The following is a 14520-nucleotide window of genomic DNA, read 5'->3' as shown; positions in this document are numbered from 1 at the left end:
CCTTAAAAGGAAGAATCACTTTGGGGTGGGCACAGAGAAGAGAGATGAAAAGTGAGGGTATGCACAGCTCTATGGCCTGACCTCAGATGTTATAGCATGGGCAGCTGGACCTTGTCATATCTGAAAACAACAGCAGATCAGAAGGACTCCTTGTCCATCTGCATCACAAAATGTAGGGGCTTAGGTAACTCAGTATTTCTCTACTAAATCTGATTCCATACTTGCAATAGAATGGGTTGGTGCCATTTAAAACAACACATCATACCTATTTTGGGAAGATAAAGCACGGGAGACTTTATTTAACGGTGTAACACATACAGGCATGTCATCTATTTCCTCCTTTTTTGTTTATTTACTCCAACATGAGGTCACAGAAGCTACAAAGAACTTTACAAATCATTTCAAATTTCTCCATTGTTTATTAATCATTAAATAACAATTGACACTTAACATAAATAGACCTATGTGTCAACTGGAGTTGAAATGGGATTATATCAATACAGTAAAAGTAGGGAAACATTTTTTTTTAGCTTCCATAAATTTAGACAGAGAAAGCAGCATTGATGATTTTATTTTGTTTATACAAAGTTTTCCTATATGATTCCCATGCACCAGTGCTATTTTGCAGCACAGAAAAGTATTTTGACTTAAGTTTTTTTTTATTTTTATTAAATGACAAAAACTTTCACTAAATTTAAGGGGTTTGTTGACTTTTGAATGTAAGATGAACTGGATGTGACAGAGTCCCTTTATATCACCTGCATATTGAAACAACCAACAAGGGAACTGATACAAAAAGCAGGCCAACTCTCTTTCTTAAAGTATAACTGCTCCTTTTTGTCAAGTGTGATCCCATGTGGAAGCTTCATTTGAATGTGACCTGCAAAGCAAAAACTAAGAGCAAGCACAAACTTCTGCACTGAGTATCTCCAGGCTGGGGGGTGCAAGAAAACCCAGTGCAGAAAAGCAGCTGTGATATATTAGTGCATGAGGTTTTGGGGGAGATTCCTGGCATAAAGCCTCTCAGCACACTTCAGAGATGCAAGAATTCATCCTATGTTGTTTCCAGATATTGACTCAGTTCAAATGAGAATTAGAGGTATCATTCTCCCAATGTTCACAGTGTCACATGCTGAGATTTTTTTCAGTGATCTAAGCATAAAAGAAAATTTAATCAAGAAAAAGGAATTCATAGTTATTTTTAAAAAATCTGTGGTCAATGCCTTTTCTGCTTTGTCTAATACATGGTCTGTGGAGCCCTGGGACACCATGGATTATATGTGTGTGAGGGAAAAGTCAGTAAAGCAAGACTACAGTCAGTATATTCGAAACAAGTATCCAAAGTCTGCATCTCGACCAGGAAATGTACAGAAGCTTCTTAGTAGAAGAAGATTATAAAAGCCTTGGTATAGCTCCTTCAGGTGCCAGCACCCAGTCAACAGTGCAGAAGCTGTAGCAGAACTTTTCATAGCAGAAGGGAGCAACTTTTCCAGTTCCTGAGGACAAAAAAATGCAAGAAAAATCAAGCAGCAGATGCTGTAGGTAAAAGAGAAATGCATAGAATTTGACAGGTATTTTCTGTTCTAAAGAAGGTGAGACTACTGGAAAGAAGCTGAAAAATATCCCACTCATTTATGGCTTTGAAGCAATGATTTAAAACATTTGGGGGAAGACTGGCAAAATTAAGTAATGAAGATTTAGCAATTAAAATTTATTCAAATAAACATTTCACTATTCCCTCTATATGCAGCACTGATGAGGCTGCAGCTCAAGTACTGCTTCCAATTCTGGACCCCTCACTTCAAGGGCATTGAGGTGCTGCAGTGTGTCCAGAGAAGGGCAGCAGAGCTGGTGAAGGGTTTGGTGCACAGGTCCTGGGAGGAGCAGCTGAGGGAGCTGGGGGTGTTTAGCCTGAGAAAAGGAAGCTCAGGGGAGACCTCTTTGCCTTCTAAAACCATGTGAAAGGAGGGTGTAGCCAGGTGGGGATCAGCCTCTTCTCCCAGGGAAGCAGTGACATGATGAGAGGACTTAGACCCAAGCTGAGCCACGGGAGGCTGAGGTTGGACATGAGGAGGAATTTTTCATGGAAAGGATTGTTAAACATTGGAACGGACTGCCCAGGGAGGTGGTGGAGTCACTGTTCCCAGAGGTGTTCAAGAAACCAGGCGTGACACTTACTGCCGTGGTCTATTTGACGAGGTTGTGGCTGGTCAGAGATTGGATTTTATGACTTTTGAGGTCTTTTCCAATCTAAATGATTCTTTAATTCTGTGATTTGGTTGTTATTTGGGTCGACACTATGTAAATGAACCCTACCATGCCACACAGGACTTTAGAGGAGACCACTTGCACAAGCATGATGTGGGCAAGGGAACTAACATTTGTGTCCTTGGGAGCATTAAGGCAAAGGTTTATATGAAGCATAGTCCCTCCCTTTTTTCCCCCTTGAAACTTGGCTCTCCCCTCCCCCACCCCAAAACCAGCAACCACAGTGCCACCTCCACTGAACATGCCTGTAGCATTCCCACCCATGTGTCATTTGCTGACACTAATTGAAAACAGGGACCTTGACAAAATGGTCTACATTGGGAGAAAGAAAACATTAGTGTCATTGTGATGCTAATAGAGGATGCTATAGTTAGACTGGGAGGAGAGGGAGGGGGGTTATATGCATGCACCTCTTTTGATTTATCCATGGTGCTTCCATACATTTTTCATTTATGGAAAAGAAAAATGGTCCTTTTTTTCAAATTACCTTGATAATGCCAAAAAAGAAGAATCAGGCAAATGTTTCAGGCTTTCCACAGTTAAAAGAAAGCTGAATTTAAACTAAGGAGAAGCATAGGTTTTCTTATTTCAGCCTGTCCTTGAATCATTCTTTTAAAACACCAGCTCATTATAGTCAAAGGTCCTAATTTTAAGAATGTCTCCACGGGGGATTCATCACCTCTTTGCTATTCATTTCATGAATGGTCCAGACCTTCTTTTTGATCAGCCAGGGTCTTTTGGGAACAAACCTTGAGGTGAAGGTGGACATGCATTGTTTTCCTGCTATCGAGTTAGATTCCAAGCTGTCATAGTATATAAGAAGAAATTCCTGTAACAAACTGCCTCAGCTATCCATAGGGAATACACATATGTGATTAACCCAACTGGCCACTGGGTGTGACCATTGCACCACACAAAAGCATCTGAGACTTTTCCAAAGACAGGTCTGGATGTATTGGAGCTAGAAAAAAAACATAACCTTTTGAGGTATGAGTAGTCAACAGTAATGTCTACTAACTTTCTGTGCTCAGTTTTCATATGCTTTGCTGCACAATTTGGAGTCTCTCTCAAAAGTCAGACATAGACCACTTAAAATAATAGTGTAAAAATATCAGTGAAAATCACATTAAAGACATTACCAAAGTCCCTTTTTCTTCTCCAAAGGAAAACTAGTAAATCTCTTAAAGCTGCAGGTGTCTTACTCTGTTCACTGTAGACACATCAATAGAATAAGCACATTCACAGGCGGAATGGCTTGACTAATCCAAAATATTACCTCTCAGTTACCTAATTTGCAGCCAAAAAGGTAACATCCACTAAGAAGAGAAAAAGAAATCTGCAATAAATTATTGTTTATTATTTTTCTTCTAAACTGGGTTCTGTAAATATGAGACAAAAGAGTTTTGTCTAGAGTAACCCAGCCAGATGTGAAGCATTATGTAGCTTGCATCAGCCCATTTCACAGTATTTCCCAATTTTATGTGTTATTTTATAGCATTTCTGCTATTGAAAATCCCCCAAGTTTATCTTTTAGAGCAGATATACTCTTTAAATTCTCAGTGCAGATATAGCTAGATATACACACCAATTTGCAAGATCTGTTTTCCTGACCACACTCAGATTCAGCAGGGAAACGTTTGCATATTCCCTTGAGTCAGGCTGAAGTTCAGTAGTATCAGACTCTGATCAAAGAGCCAATGGTAGAATAACATCACCTTGATCTCTGAAAAACCTGTCAGTCCTGAGATTGCTCGTGCTTACATTGGTTACTACAACCTTGACGGGCAATAACTGAACCAAAAAAAAAAAAAAAAATCACCCCGAGTGTAACTGCACTTTGCCTTTCTTTCATCCTTGGGTTGATACCCAGTGTCCTGGTCAGCGGTATCAGCCACGATGAATGCTACAGGGTCAGTTTTACCAAAACCTGATTTTTCCCATGTGGGAGGAAACTGAAGTAGTACTTGTGCAAAACATAGAAAGTGAAGCTCTGAATCCAGACCTGCCTTTCAGATGTATGAATGGGAATGCCACTTCCCAGAAGCACAAAGTGCATCACTGACTTCTGAAGGGATATAACAATCACTGTGTGCCAGTTTGAAAGGGCAAAATAACAGTAGGGAAAGATAATCTCTCTTTCAGGCTTGCCTCTGTACCTTTATTTCTGATTTTTAAAGGTATGCTTTAATAACAAATAAATCATAACTAACAGTGGTACTAATAGTGATGATGATGATCATGATGATAATAATAACAATAATAATACTATCTCAGTATCTAACAACTCATGCTGGAAATTATCCATAGTTCTCAGACTCACTGTGTTTTTACACTAAATCAGACATCTGGTATGTTCCTGAATTTGTGATGAGCTGCCAATGTTTTAACAAGGGGCATTGAGCAAACAGCACTTTGTCCATATATTTGCATTAAACCTTCCACCGGAATTCTGTGAGTTAAGGGCCATGGAAACTGTTCATTTGACTCCCAATTTAAACAAAACAATGCTTGACAAATAAAATGTTTTTGATGGAAAGCTCTACTTTCTTTCTGAAAGCAAACCTACACTGGCTATATTGCTAGCATAGCTCACAGTTCAACCGCTGTGCAATTTGAATGTAAAAGGAGAGAAGGTCTTTAGAAAATTCCTCATCCTTGGTGAAATGTACTGCATTGAAAAGGAGGGGGGGAAAGCACTCTCTTCTGAAGTGTCTTTATGGTCTCAAGGGAAAATGTTCTTTATAAGACAGGAAGATTTAGCAGGATTCAGAAAGGAGAGCAAGCATCCTCAGAAGCAGAGAAAACATCTACCCATCTTTCAGTTTGGCTGTAAGGCACTCCTGACAGCCCCACAGCTGTTTCCTCAAGCACCTCCTTACTGAAGAGCCTCTGTGTCTGTGTGCATGTAAAATAGATTCAAGCCTTTTTGCCACCACAGCAAACAAGCAACAGAACCTCCCTTTGTCAACCTGTGGCATTTTATGTGCTGGGCTGAGCCCCAGGTTGGGGACCAGCTGCTCTCTTCATTACTGGCAGCACCACACAGCATGGCCACACAGCTATCTAGCCACTGCAGCTTCACTGAATGTAGTAAGATAAAATGGGTGTGACAAAATAACCTCTGTCATATATCTGAGGTGACTGAGAGAAGCAACTGGAACCCAAAGAGTGGCATCTGAGGTGCATCCCCTTGTCTGGTGACTCAATCATCCTGTCCTTGACCACTCCATCACAAGGCTCTTTATGGACAGGGTGCAGAAGGTGCCTCTCCTGGTTTAGCAGTTTTTGAGGAAATTACAGGCATACATCCTGATAAATGGGTTTTGTATCTTCCCTATATCGCCACTTATTTAGTAGCTCATAAGAAAACTACAATAGGCTGGATTTTAACAGAAAATAAAAGATTGTGTGTCTCACTGCCAGCCCTCAGGAGGTGCTCAGAATCTCTATTTTCTTTACCTGTGTGTTTCAATCATTTCAACTAACTCATAGGCTACCAGGGTCAAGACCTTGGAAAAAGGATGCAAAAAGTTGTGCTCACTGTGTTTTCTCTCATCAGAGTTTCCATGGCACAATATATAACAGACATTTGGCAGGATTAATGTGCTAGTGATAAAGCAGTAGCCTAGAGACACAATGATTCTGTAGTTGTGCCATAGAAAATCAGAGTGTATAAAAAGATATCATCTACCAGAGACCTACTTTTGAGAATGGTTCAATATTAGAATGGCTGAAGCACAAGCAGTACTTCTATCTTTGTGTTCAGTAAACTGATTTTAGCTTGACCAATGTATGCCCAAAATGGAGGGTAAAAAACCCAATCAAAACAAACAAACAAACAAACAAACAAAAAACAGACATCACTTACAAAAAAATCTGAAACTTATCACTAAAACCAAAACATCTCAAAACCCAAAAATAAAAAAAAAACCAAAAAACTGCCACCTCTCACAGCTTGGTTCTTCCCATTCTTTTCATACCTGTTCTGTTTTGAATTGAACTATTTGAATTGAACTATCTTACTTTATACCCTTCACCAGGATGTGATGGGTTTGGATGTTTTAAAGCTGAATGTTGGAACAGAGAAAAAGAATTTTGAAACAAACCTTTCAAGCAACCTTTACTCTCTAAATGATGATTCCTAATAATAATCCTGATGATTCGAATATTGCTGCTATTGTGTTTGAATATTTCTGTACTGTGTTTCAGTACAATATGCCCTAATTTTGGGGAGATAAGCTTTCATGTTGCCAGACTTGAATCTTCAGAAGACATCATTCAAATACATAAGTTTCATATTTCACTCTGGAAATTCTGAAATATTCTCAGGTGTATTGCTATGTCAAGCCCTTGGAGCAAGAGTTTGTAACTCCAGGCAGGAATAAGGGTGGTAGAAAATTCTACACATCAACTCTATTTCATATTAGTACCTGGTATCACACATGAATTAACATTTCAATGCTTGAGAAAATATTGTCATCCCTATAAAAGGTTGGAGATGCTAAGGCAAGTATGTTAGCTGTGAGCTGAATAAGCACACAAACCATTACAGTTATTTCCATACAGAAATAAAATGAGTTACCAAATGCAAGACTAAATAGCACATACAAATCCTTCAGCCCTTTACTATCAGAAGAAAAAGGGGCAAACAACAGGCTGATTGAGTTCACTGATTTGGAATTAAATTTTCTCACACAATTCTGTGAAGTTCTGTCATTAGAGAATTTCACATTGATGGAAAAGTTTTATTCAACAGACACAATTTATTCCTATTTCAGTCATCTGCAAACACATAACTGCAATCAGATGAAGTGGGATCAAGTCCAAGGATAAGTGGAGGGAAACAAAATTTCACTCTAAAAATCCTCTATTTTCACGGGAGGATATTTCAGCCCCTAATTTTTCTGACATCTGCACATAAGGGATGAGGGATAGTGGAAGATTTATGGAAAATGTTCTTCATCAGGTTTCCATCAGTCTGAAGGAGAAAGAGTACATCTTGCTGTGGTTTTGCCCCAGCCTCCAGCAAGATGAACACTGCAGTGTTTTAGGAGAACCATCTCCTGTAAAACACAGAGGGGAAAAGAACAAGAGAATTATATTTGCAGTGGACCTCCTTTATTATTTGTTGCTTTTGTTTTGTTTTGAAAAGAAAAAAAAGGAGGCTTCATCAATACCTGAGGACTGGTAACCATCCTTATACTCCACTTGGCGAAGCATTCATTCATTCATTCATTCATTCAGATGCCCCAGTTTGCGACCACTGCCACCGTCAGCCTGCTGATCAGGTCTTGGCTTTCTTTTAACATGTGCTTTATTCCAAAACTCTCTCCACAAGGTGTAGTTTCAAAGACTGTGCTCCTCTAAAAATACTTTTGCATTTTCATCTTTTCTGTTAATTTGTTAATGCTTTATAAATTTGCTTTGCCCACATTTCATGTGTCTAAGCTTCATCTGTTACCTTTCTCACATGGAATGACAATAAATGAATGCAATAGCCTAGCTGAGAACATGCCACTGACACATACAGTAGTTTTTACATCTCTCTGTATTTCTCTAATGCTTTATTTGCATTTCCAGATATCACATCACACTAAGCAGATGTTTTACTGGGCTGTCTACCATGATTCTCTGCTCTTTTATCCAAGTGAGGCTTGTGAATCCAGCACTGTCTGTGAGCATTTTGAATGTGTACTATCTTGCATTTATCAACCCTGAAATTCAGTTGTTCCTCTTCTGATTACCCACATATTTGTAAGGTCTCTGAGTCATTCCCCTTTAATGCAAACAGACATTAATGTCTGCAGCATCTCTTAATTTAATCACCTCACCATTATTTCAGGTTGAATGTTTCAAACAAGTTTCTAAGAAAAGAAAAAGCCCTGAAAATTGTGTGTGCAATTAATCTTTTTTTTTTTTTCCCTCTCCATTACTTGTTTTTTCTTTCTCCTTTACCTTTTTTTTCACCTTTTCCCATTTAGGTTTAAAAAAGTTTTTCCAAATGTTTCTCTGCTCTCCTTCTTGAAGGAAGAGAAGATCACAGAAAAGGAAACGCTTGTCTCTGTATTAAATAAATTGAGCATATTTCAACAATTTTAAAATGTGTCAGCTTATATGGCTGAGGTATTTGTTTTGTTCAGGGCTATGAACCCTGAAGGTGCTGAGTAATTTGATTTTTTTAAAATAAAAAAATGCTAGTATGCTTAAATTTACATAAAAGAATGTCAAGCTATATTGTAATTTTTACTCACCTGTAATTGGTAAAACTTCTGAAGACTCAAAGCAATATCTTCCTCTATTACTGCACTATTTAATGGCAATGAAATGTCATCTAGCATGTTTTAGGACAGAATGAACAGAAGTCTTGTGATCTACTTTGTATTGTGACCAATGCAACAAAACAATTCATAAAAATAAGTCTTGAGGTATGTTATGGTCGGAAATATTGTCTACTGAACTGGACAAAATTCTTGTAATGATTTGTATTTGCACTATCGACAGTTTTGGGAAACTTAGCATCTTTACAAAAAGAACAAGCAAACCATTGCATCCAGAAGCCAGACGTTATTCCCAGACTCTGAAAAACTTAGACTTTATCTCAATGTGCACACATCAGACCACACGACACTCAATTAATCTACAGCACCACTGCCCTACTTGTTCAAATGCTATTAAATTTTGCTCATATTTAAAATAGGGTTTGATTTACAATCATAATTATGATCATTTATACAGCATTTTTCAAGTAGGGATGGCAGATCACAGGATAAACTCAAAACTATTTATAGAAGAATTGCTTTACCAGTATGTAAGCCCAGCAAAATGGAAGTTGATAGCCTTTGAACAACAGCTGGACAAATATTATCCAACATATACATTATCTTAATTAATTTTTACCTTTTTTTCTCAACTAATTTATTAGAGTAATTTTTCTTTTCGTAGTAATCAACCAGCTGCATAGCTCTGCAAATACTGTTCATGGAGTAAATCACTTGATGGATAATGACGATTTTCATAGAAACATTTACTTGGCAAATATTTTTTTAGATAATTGAGGAGCTCAGCTTTAAAAATCATGCAATACATTGCATAGGCATTTTAGACAAGCATAAAAAATACCTTTAAGTAAAATTAAAGGAAGAATTTTACACAGCAGGAAGTAATTAGCCAAATGGAAATATGGCTATAATGGTGAGATTAAGTCTTTTAACTGGTGAAAAGGTGTTCACAATCTTTAATTGTTACATATGCTCTAAGATCTTGCCTTATATCTCAGAAAAAGGATCTTTAACCAGGTCTATCTGTACTTCTGAAGAAATTCTCTCTTTTGAAAAGGTTTGTCTTGCACAAGGCTTTAGCTGAACAAATCCCATTAACAGCAAGGAGAGTGACTCTGCTAAATCCCCCATGCCCCCGAATGGAAACAACTGCATAAGTAACGTGCAAGTTTGTACTCCTCTGAACATGTAGAGATGTGAGATAGAAGGGAAACTATTTCTTTTGTCACAGACGCATGATCTTAAAGTATCGTGCACCCTCCTGGAGGGAGGGGAAGAGAGGGAAGGGAATGGAAGGGAAGGAAGGGGCAAGGAAAAGGGACAAACAGGGAAGCAAGGAAGGAAGGTGCATATACACAGGAAAAGTAAAATTACAACAAAACAAAGGCCTCTACCAATATGTTTTCAAATACACCTGAATTTTGTTTTCCAAAGGAATTCTCCAGGCTGCCTAGCCTCATCCTTTTTCTTTTGAAGCTCTTTCTGGAATTGACTCTTATCTAAGCTGTTCATGCATCCCTATTGAAATACTCAAAAATGGAGCAAGGTGTGAAGAGGAACAGAAGATTAAGCAAGGCTGCAGAAAATACCCATTTATTCATCTTTCAAAGGCAGCAGAAAAGGAGTCGAGCACATCTTTATTCTTCTGTGAGAGTATGCTATTGTTCATCTCGTTCTAATTATGAAATTTGAAGTTAAAAGGAAGAAAGAGAACACCCCTGTGACAGTGCACAGCACATAATTCCGGAAATAATTCTTATAGAGATATATGTCAACCCTATGTATCCAAGAATGACCCAACAGTCACAAAGCAACACACAAGTATTTGATACAATCTACAAAGCTGCACCTCTTGATCTATTTTTGTTCCAGACAGATTAGAGAACTGCATGGCAGAAGAAGAAAACACAGCTAATCTTTCATGACTGCTAGACAGTGCTGCAGAAATGTAATTGCAGAACCAGAAACTCCATGAAAAGGATGCCATGCCATTTACCACAATGCAAAATTAATCCAATTATTCCTTAATCACACTAAAGGGAATGCTCTTCGAGCACAAATAAAAAGAACAATGTAAGAATTGGGTCTCTGCTAAAAATCCATGCAATTTGTAGAGTGGATCTTTTCTCAAAAAATAAAAATATGTCACAAAAACACTGAAATTTTTCCACTCTGACAAGCCACAGGTCTGTGAATATTGTCATCTTCTCCTTCCATCCCTATCCAAAAACCCCATACTTTTAGAAGATGCAAGCTTTCCTATTAGTCTGAAACCTAAAAGATGGGGGAAGAAGGGCCAATGCTGTCTGAACATCGTGAGCAAGTCTGAATTCATTGCTTTCCAAAGCTCTCTTCTGCAACTCTTTGATTCAACTCTTTGATTCAAATATAAGTCACACTTTCATCACTAGGTGATGCGCTTGAAATGAGGAGAAATACAAAGGGGCTGAGGATGTTAGCTCAGAATAAGATACTTTTTTCTTCTTCTGTCTATTAACTGAGTGTGACATTGACAGTTTTCCAAGTCTTTCCTGTAGATGTTTGCATTGGAAACAATGACATCTGTAGATTTTAAAAGCCATAAAGTTTTCATTAGCTTTTGCACACCCAGCAATATCTCAGGACAACATGCTTGTCTACTCAGGCATTTCCAAAGTTTCCTCGGATGCTAGGTAGGTGGGAATTTTTTCTTTTCTCTTTCTCTTCCCACCTCCACACTCAAATCAGACTGTACTAAAGACTCTAAAACTCTCTGGGCTACACAATGAGGCTGTAGATGGCTCATCCAACTGCTATTTGTAGTTGGATGAAAATTAGTTTCTTGTTCCTGCTCACCAATTTCTAGCAGATTCTCAGACATGCACTACTGTCCAGGATTAGGTCTGTCTTGTTTCTGCACTGGTCTGCAACCCTTTTTATTTTCTCCTTCATTATGTTGTGCCCATGAAGTGTGAGACTCACAGAGTCCTGCTACACTCTGAGGCTGTGTGCCTTGCACTTGTGAGAATTGCACCCTCTTTTCCACAAGAATGCAGTCAGATTAACAGGGAAGAATATTGCACTGGCTTTTGGTTTCATACAGTCAAAACATCCACACAGGAAGCCTTCTTCAATGGCTCTTCACCTGAAGGTTAGTAACATTCATTACCTTCCATTGATCATATATGTCATGAGAGGAACAGTTCGTAATAAACACCTCAGTTCTTTGCTGTGTCTGATTCTGAAATCTTCCTTCAGAAAACCTGAATTGCAAGCCTATTTCAGCAGCCTTAGTTTGGAATCAGTTTGTCTTCTGCTGTTTCGATGTGATCCATGCATTCTTCACTGATCATCTTCTGCAGACCCATTGAATCAGCACTTTGTCTATGAGCTGGCTGGAGCTCATTTTTACTCTCACAGAATAAGTTAAATTCATTCGTTTTTAAAAAAATGAGAGGCTCTACTACACAAGCTTTGGACAAAAGGTGTCTGGTGGAGTTGGAGTCATCTTGCAGTAGGGACAACTTGCATTTCATTGTTAAAATAAAGAAAACAACAGCACTGTAAAGCTGAAAAAAGAAGTTCTAGTTCACTCAGTAAGGTCCAAATGTGGAAGATTTTATCTACCTGTAGGCAGACAGTGGTGCAACATAACTGGGTCCCTGCAATGATCTGTGGGTGAAAAATTTTGCATTTGATTTGCTGCACTGCCCTTCTCACCTGTGTTTGTGCAGGACTGTAGCCCTCTTCATGGCAGCCAATCCTAGTCTTCCAAGTGACTGCCCTGCACAGGACATGTCACAGTGTCTAGGTATCATCAAGCCTTCAGGTCTCAAAAGAACAAATGAGCACCTTAGCCAGAGTATTTGGTTCATCTCAGGCCACCACTGTAGCTGTGCAGGGAAAGTACTTGATCCTTACTGTGCTATAAAAGCAAAGAAAAGCTACTGATGTTTGGTAGCTCTTGTGTGTATTAATAAAGACTCTTCTTTTCTTACAGATTTGACAAACCCCAAAGGAACTGTGGTCTTTTCTGAAGTTCGAATTCCATTTTACTCTGGAGTAGAGAAAGGGAAGATGGAAGGAGATGGTTTGTTGACAGAGATAGCTCCTCTTAACAGGTATCACTGGAGTTTCACTTACATCCCTGCCCATGCACTGCAGATGACCTCACATCAAAATCTCCAACCTTAAAATGAGGGTTTCCTATTTACTTTCCAAATCATCCTTTCTTTAAAATTCTCACAAAAAGCTAATACAAAACAGCTAAATGAGCTCTGTGACACCAGTACAACCCCTTGGCTTCTGGAGAAATAATATCAAGTCTAATTGTAAGTAATTATTATCCCACATACAGCCAGAATAAAAAAAATAATTCTTGAACACAAAATTGATTGGAAACAATTTTAAGCCATGAGATATATTTAATTGTCTAGAATATGATAGTGCCCAGAGACCCTACCTGAGATAAGGATCTTGTGATTTAGAACAGCATGATAGGAGACAGTTGCCTTAGTTTACAGTCCAGCTGAACATGGTGGCAGCAGTTGAAAAGGGGAGCAGATTAAATGATTTGGCTGTGCTAAATAGCTCTGCAGTAATCAGGACTCAGCTCCCTTGGTTCCTCCTTCAGCTGTTACTCTTTGGCCTCCAATTGCCTTTGCCCTGCAAGAAGACACAGACTGTCAGGGTGGATTCACCCACAAACAGCTGTGTGTGACCTGGTCAGTCACATACGTAGTGTGAGCGAATGTGTACACACTTAGAGTTCTGAAACATGCACATGCAATCCCAAAAATGCTTGCTTGAACTGTAGAGGAATTCAGTGTTTCTCCTACTGTGGTAATCTAGGAAAATATTTTAAAAGGCAAAGGCCAATCATGTTAGAACTAAATTGAAGACAATTCTATCAAAATAATACACAAACTAGGAACTCCTTGGGGAGCTTTCAAGCCCAAGATCTTATACAGAATGTAACACCAACATAGAAAATGAACATTTCCAAATTTCAGCACCCAGTTCCTATCCAAGGAGTCCTATCTTATTCCATTTCTATTCAGCTAAATATTTTCATTCTCAAACATTACTAGCCCCAAATTCTAAAAGCAAGCATGTCCCAGAATGATATAAATAAAGCAATACAGCAGTTACTGGCCCACACAGCAGCTGGACCAGATGGCATCTCTATACATTTTTAAACAATACAATGTAATGCTGTATTAACACATCTACTTGCATAAGTATATGCAGAGATACAAGACAATAACAATACTTGACACTAATCCTGAGGAAATCAGCATGGAAAATAACTTGCCTTCTAGAGGCTAGCAAGAGCCCTCAACGGTGATAGCAAAATATTATTATATATCTATGATAAAAGATTTCTACCTCTTTGTCTGACATTATTCTCATTGACTTGCTAAGTAACGCTTACCAGTATGCCACCAACATCAATATTAAGGCATTGTTAAATATTCTACATTATTTATAGTATGAAAATACAAGTAGCTTTTCAGTCTTGGATCCACTAAGCTCTATAGTCTCCTCAAAGTATTTACATTACCTTTCAGAAGTGATACTCCAGCCTCTAGCTTGCTCCCCACTTCTTATATAGCAGAGAGGGATGTCACTCAGCTCTCCCCTCTGTGGCATTGCCTAAGGAGCCAACCCCACAGGCTCTGGTGCCTCCATCAGATCATCTTCTTGTGGGAGGCCCTGCTTTTCAGACTCTTCTTTACTGTTCTGCAGAAGAAATGGACAGGAATCTGCCTTGCAAGGCATGCAGGTGTCTCTTGAGCATGCAACATTTTTTGATTAATTAAGTAAGCAGCCACAGTGAGGGAATTAGCAAAGAGAGCTACACAATTTTCTTGCCTTTCTATAGCCAGTAGGAGAAAAGTACCTTTCATTCCACTATGGTAGCCCAGTCAAATCAACAATGCATGGTATTTTTTTCTAGTACATATCTATATCCAGCTGGACTTATAAATCTCTG

At 38.6% G+C, this 14520-nt stretch overlaps 1 long non-coding RNA gene across 2 annotated transcripts; it reads right to left on the bottom strand.

Moving 5' to 3' along the window:
• Nucleotides 1-376: 376 nt before the first annotated feature.
• Nucleotides 377-14198, bottom strand: LOC146439713 (uncharacterized). 2 transcript variants are annotated; one of them, XR_014851297.1, is made up of 3 exons: nt 14089-14198; nt 12988-13190; nt 377-1496 (listed from the first exon to the last, which is right to left on the bottom strand). It is a non-coding gene; the product is annotated as an uncharacterized LOC146439713 (long non-coding RNA). The 2 variants fall into 2 exon arrangements; XR_014851296.1 differs by lacking the exon at nt 377-1496 and adding an exon at nt 7008-7331.
• Nucleotides 14199-14520: the final 322 nt, after the last annotated feature.

The sequence above is a fragment of the Lichenostomus cassidix genome, chromosome 3 (assembly GCF_008360975.1).
Source record: "Lichenostomus cassidix isolate B80296 chromosome 3, HeHo_3.0, whole genome shotgun sequence".
Lineage (NCBI taxonomy): Eukaryota > Metazoa > Chordata > Aves > Passeriformes > Meliphagidae > Lichenostomus > Lichenostomus cassidix.
The sequence above is the reverse complement of the archived record's forward strand: the minus strand, read 5'-3'. Positions and strand labels throughout refer to the sequence as shown.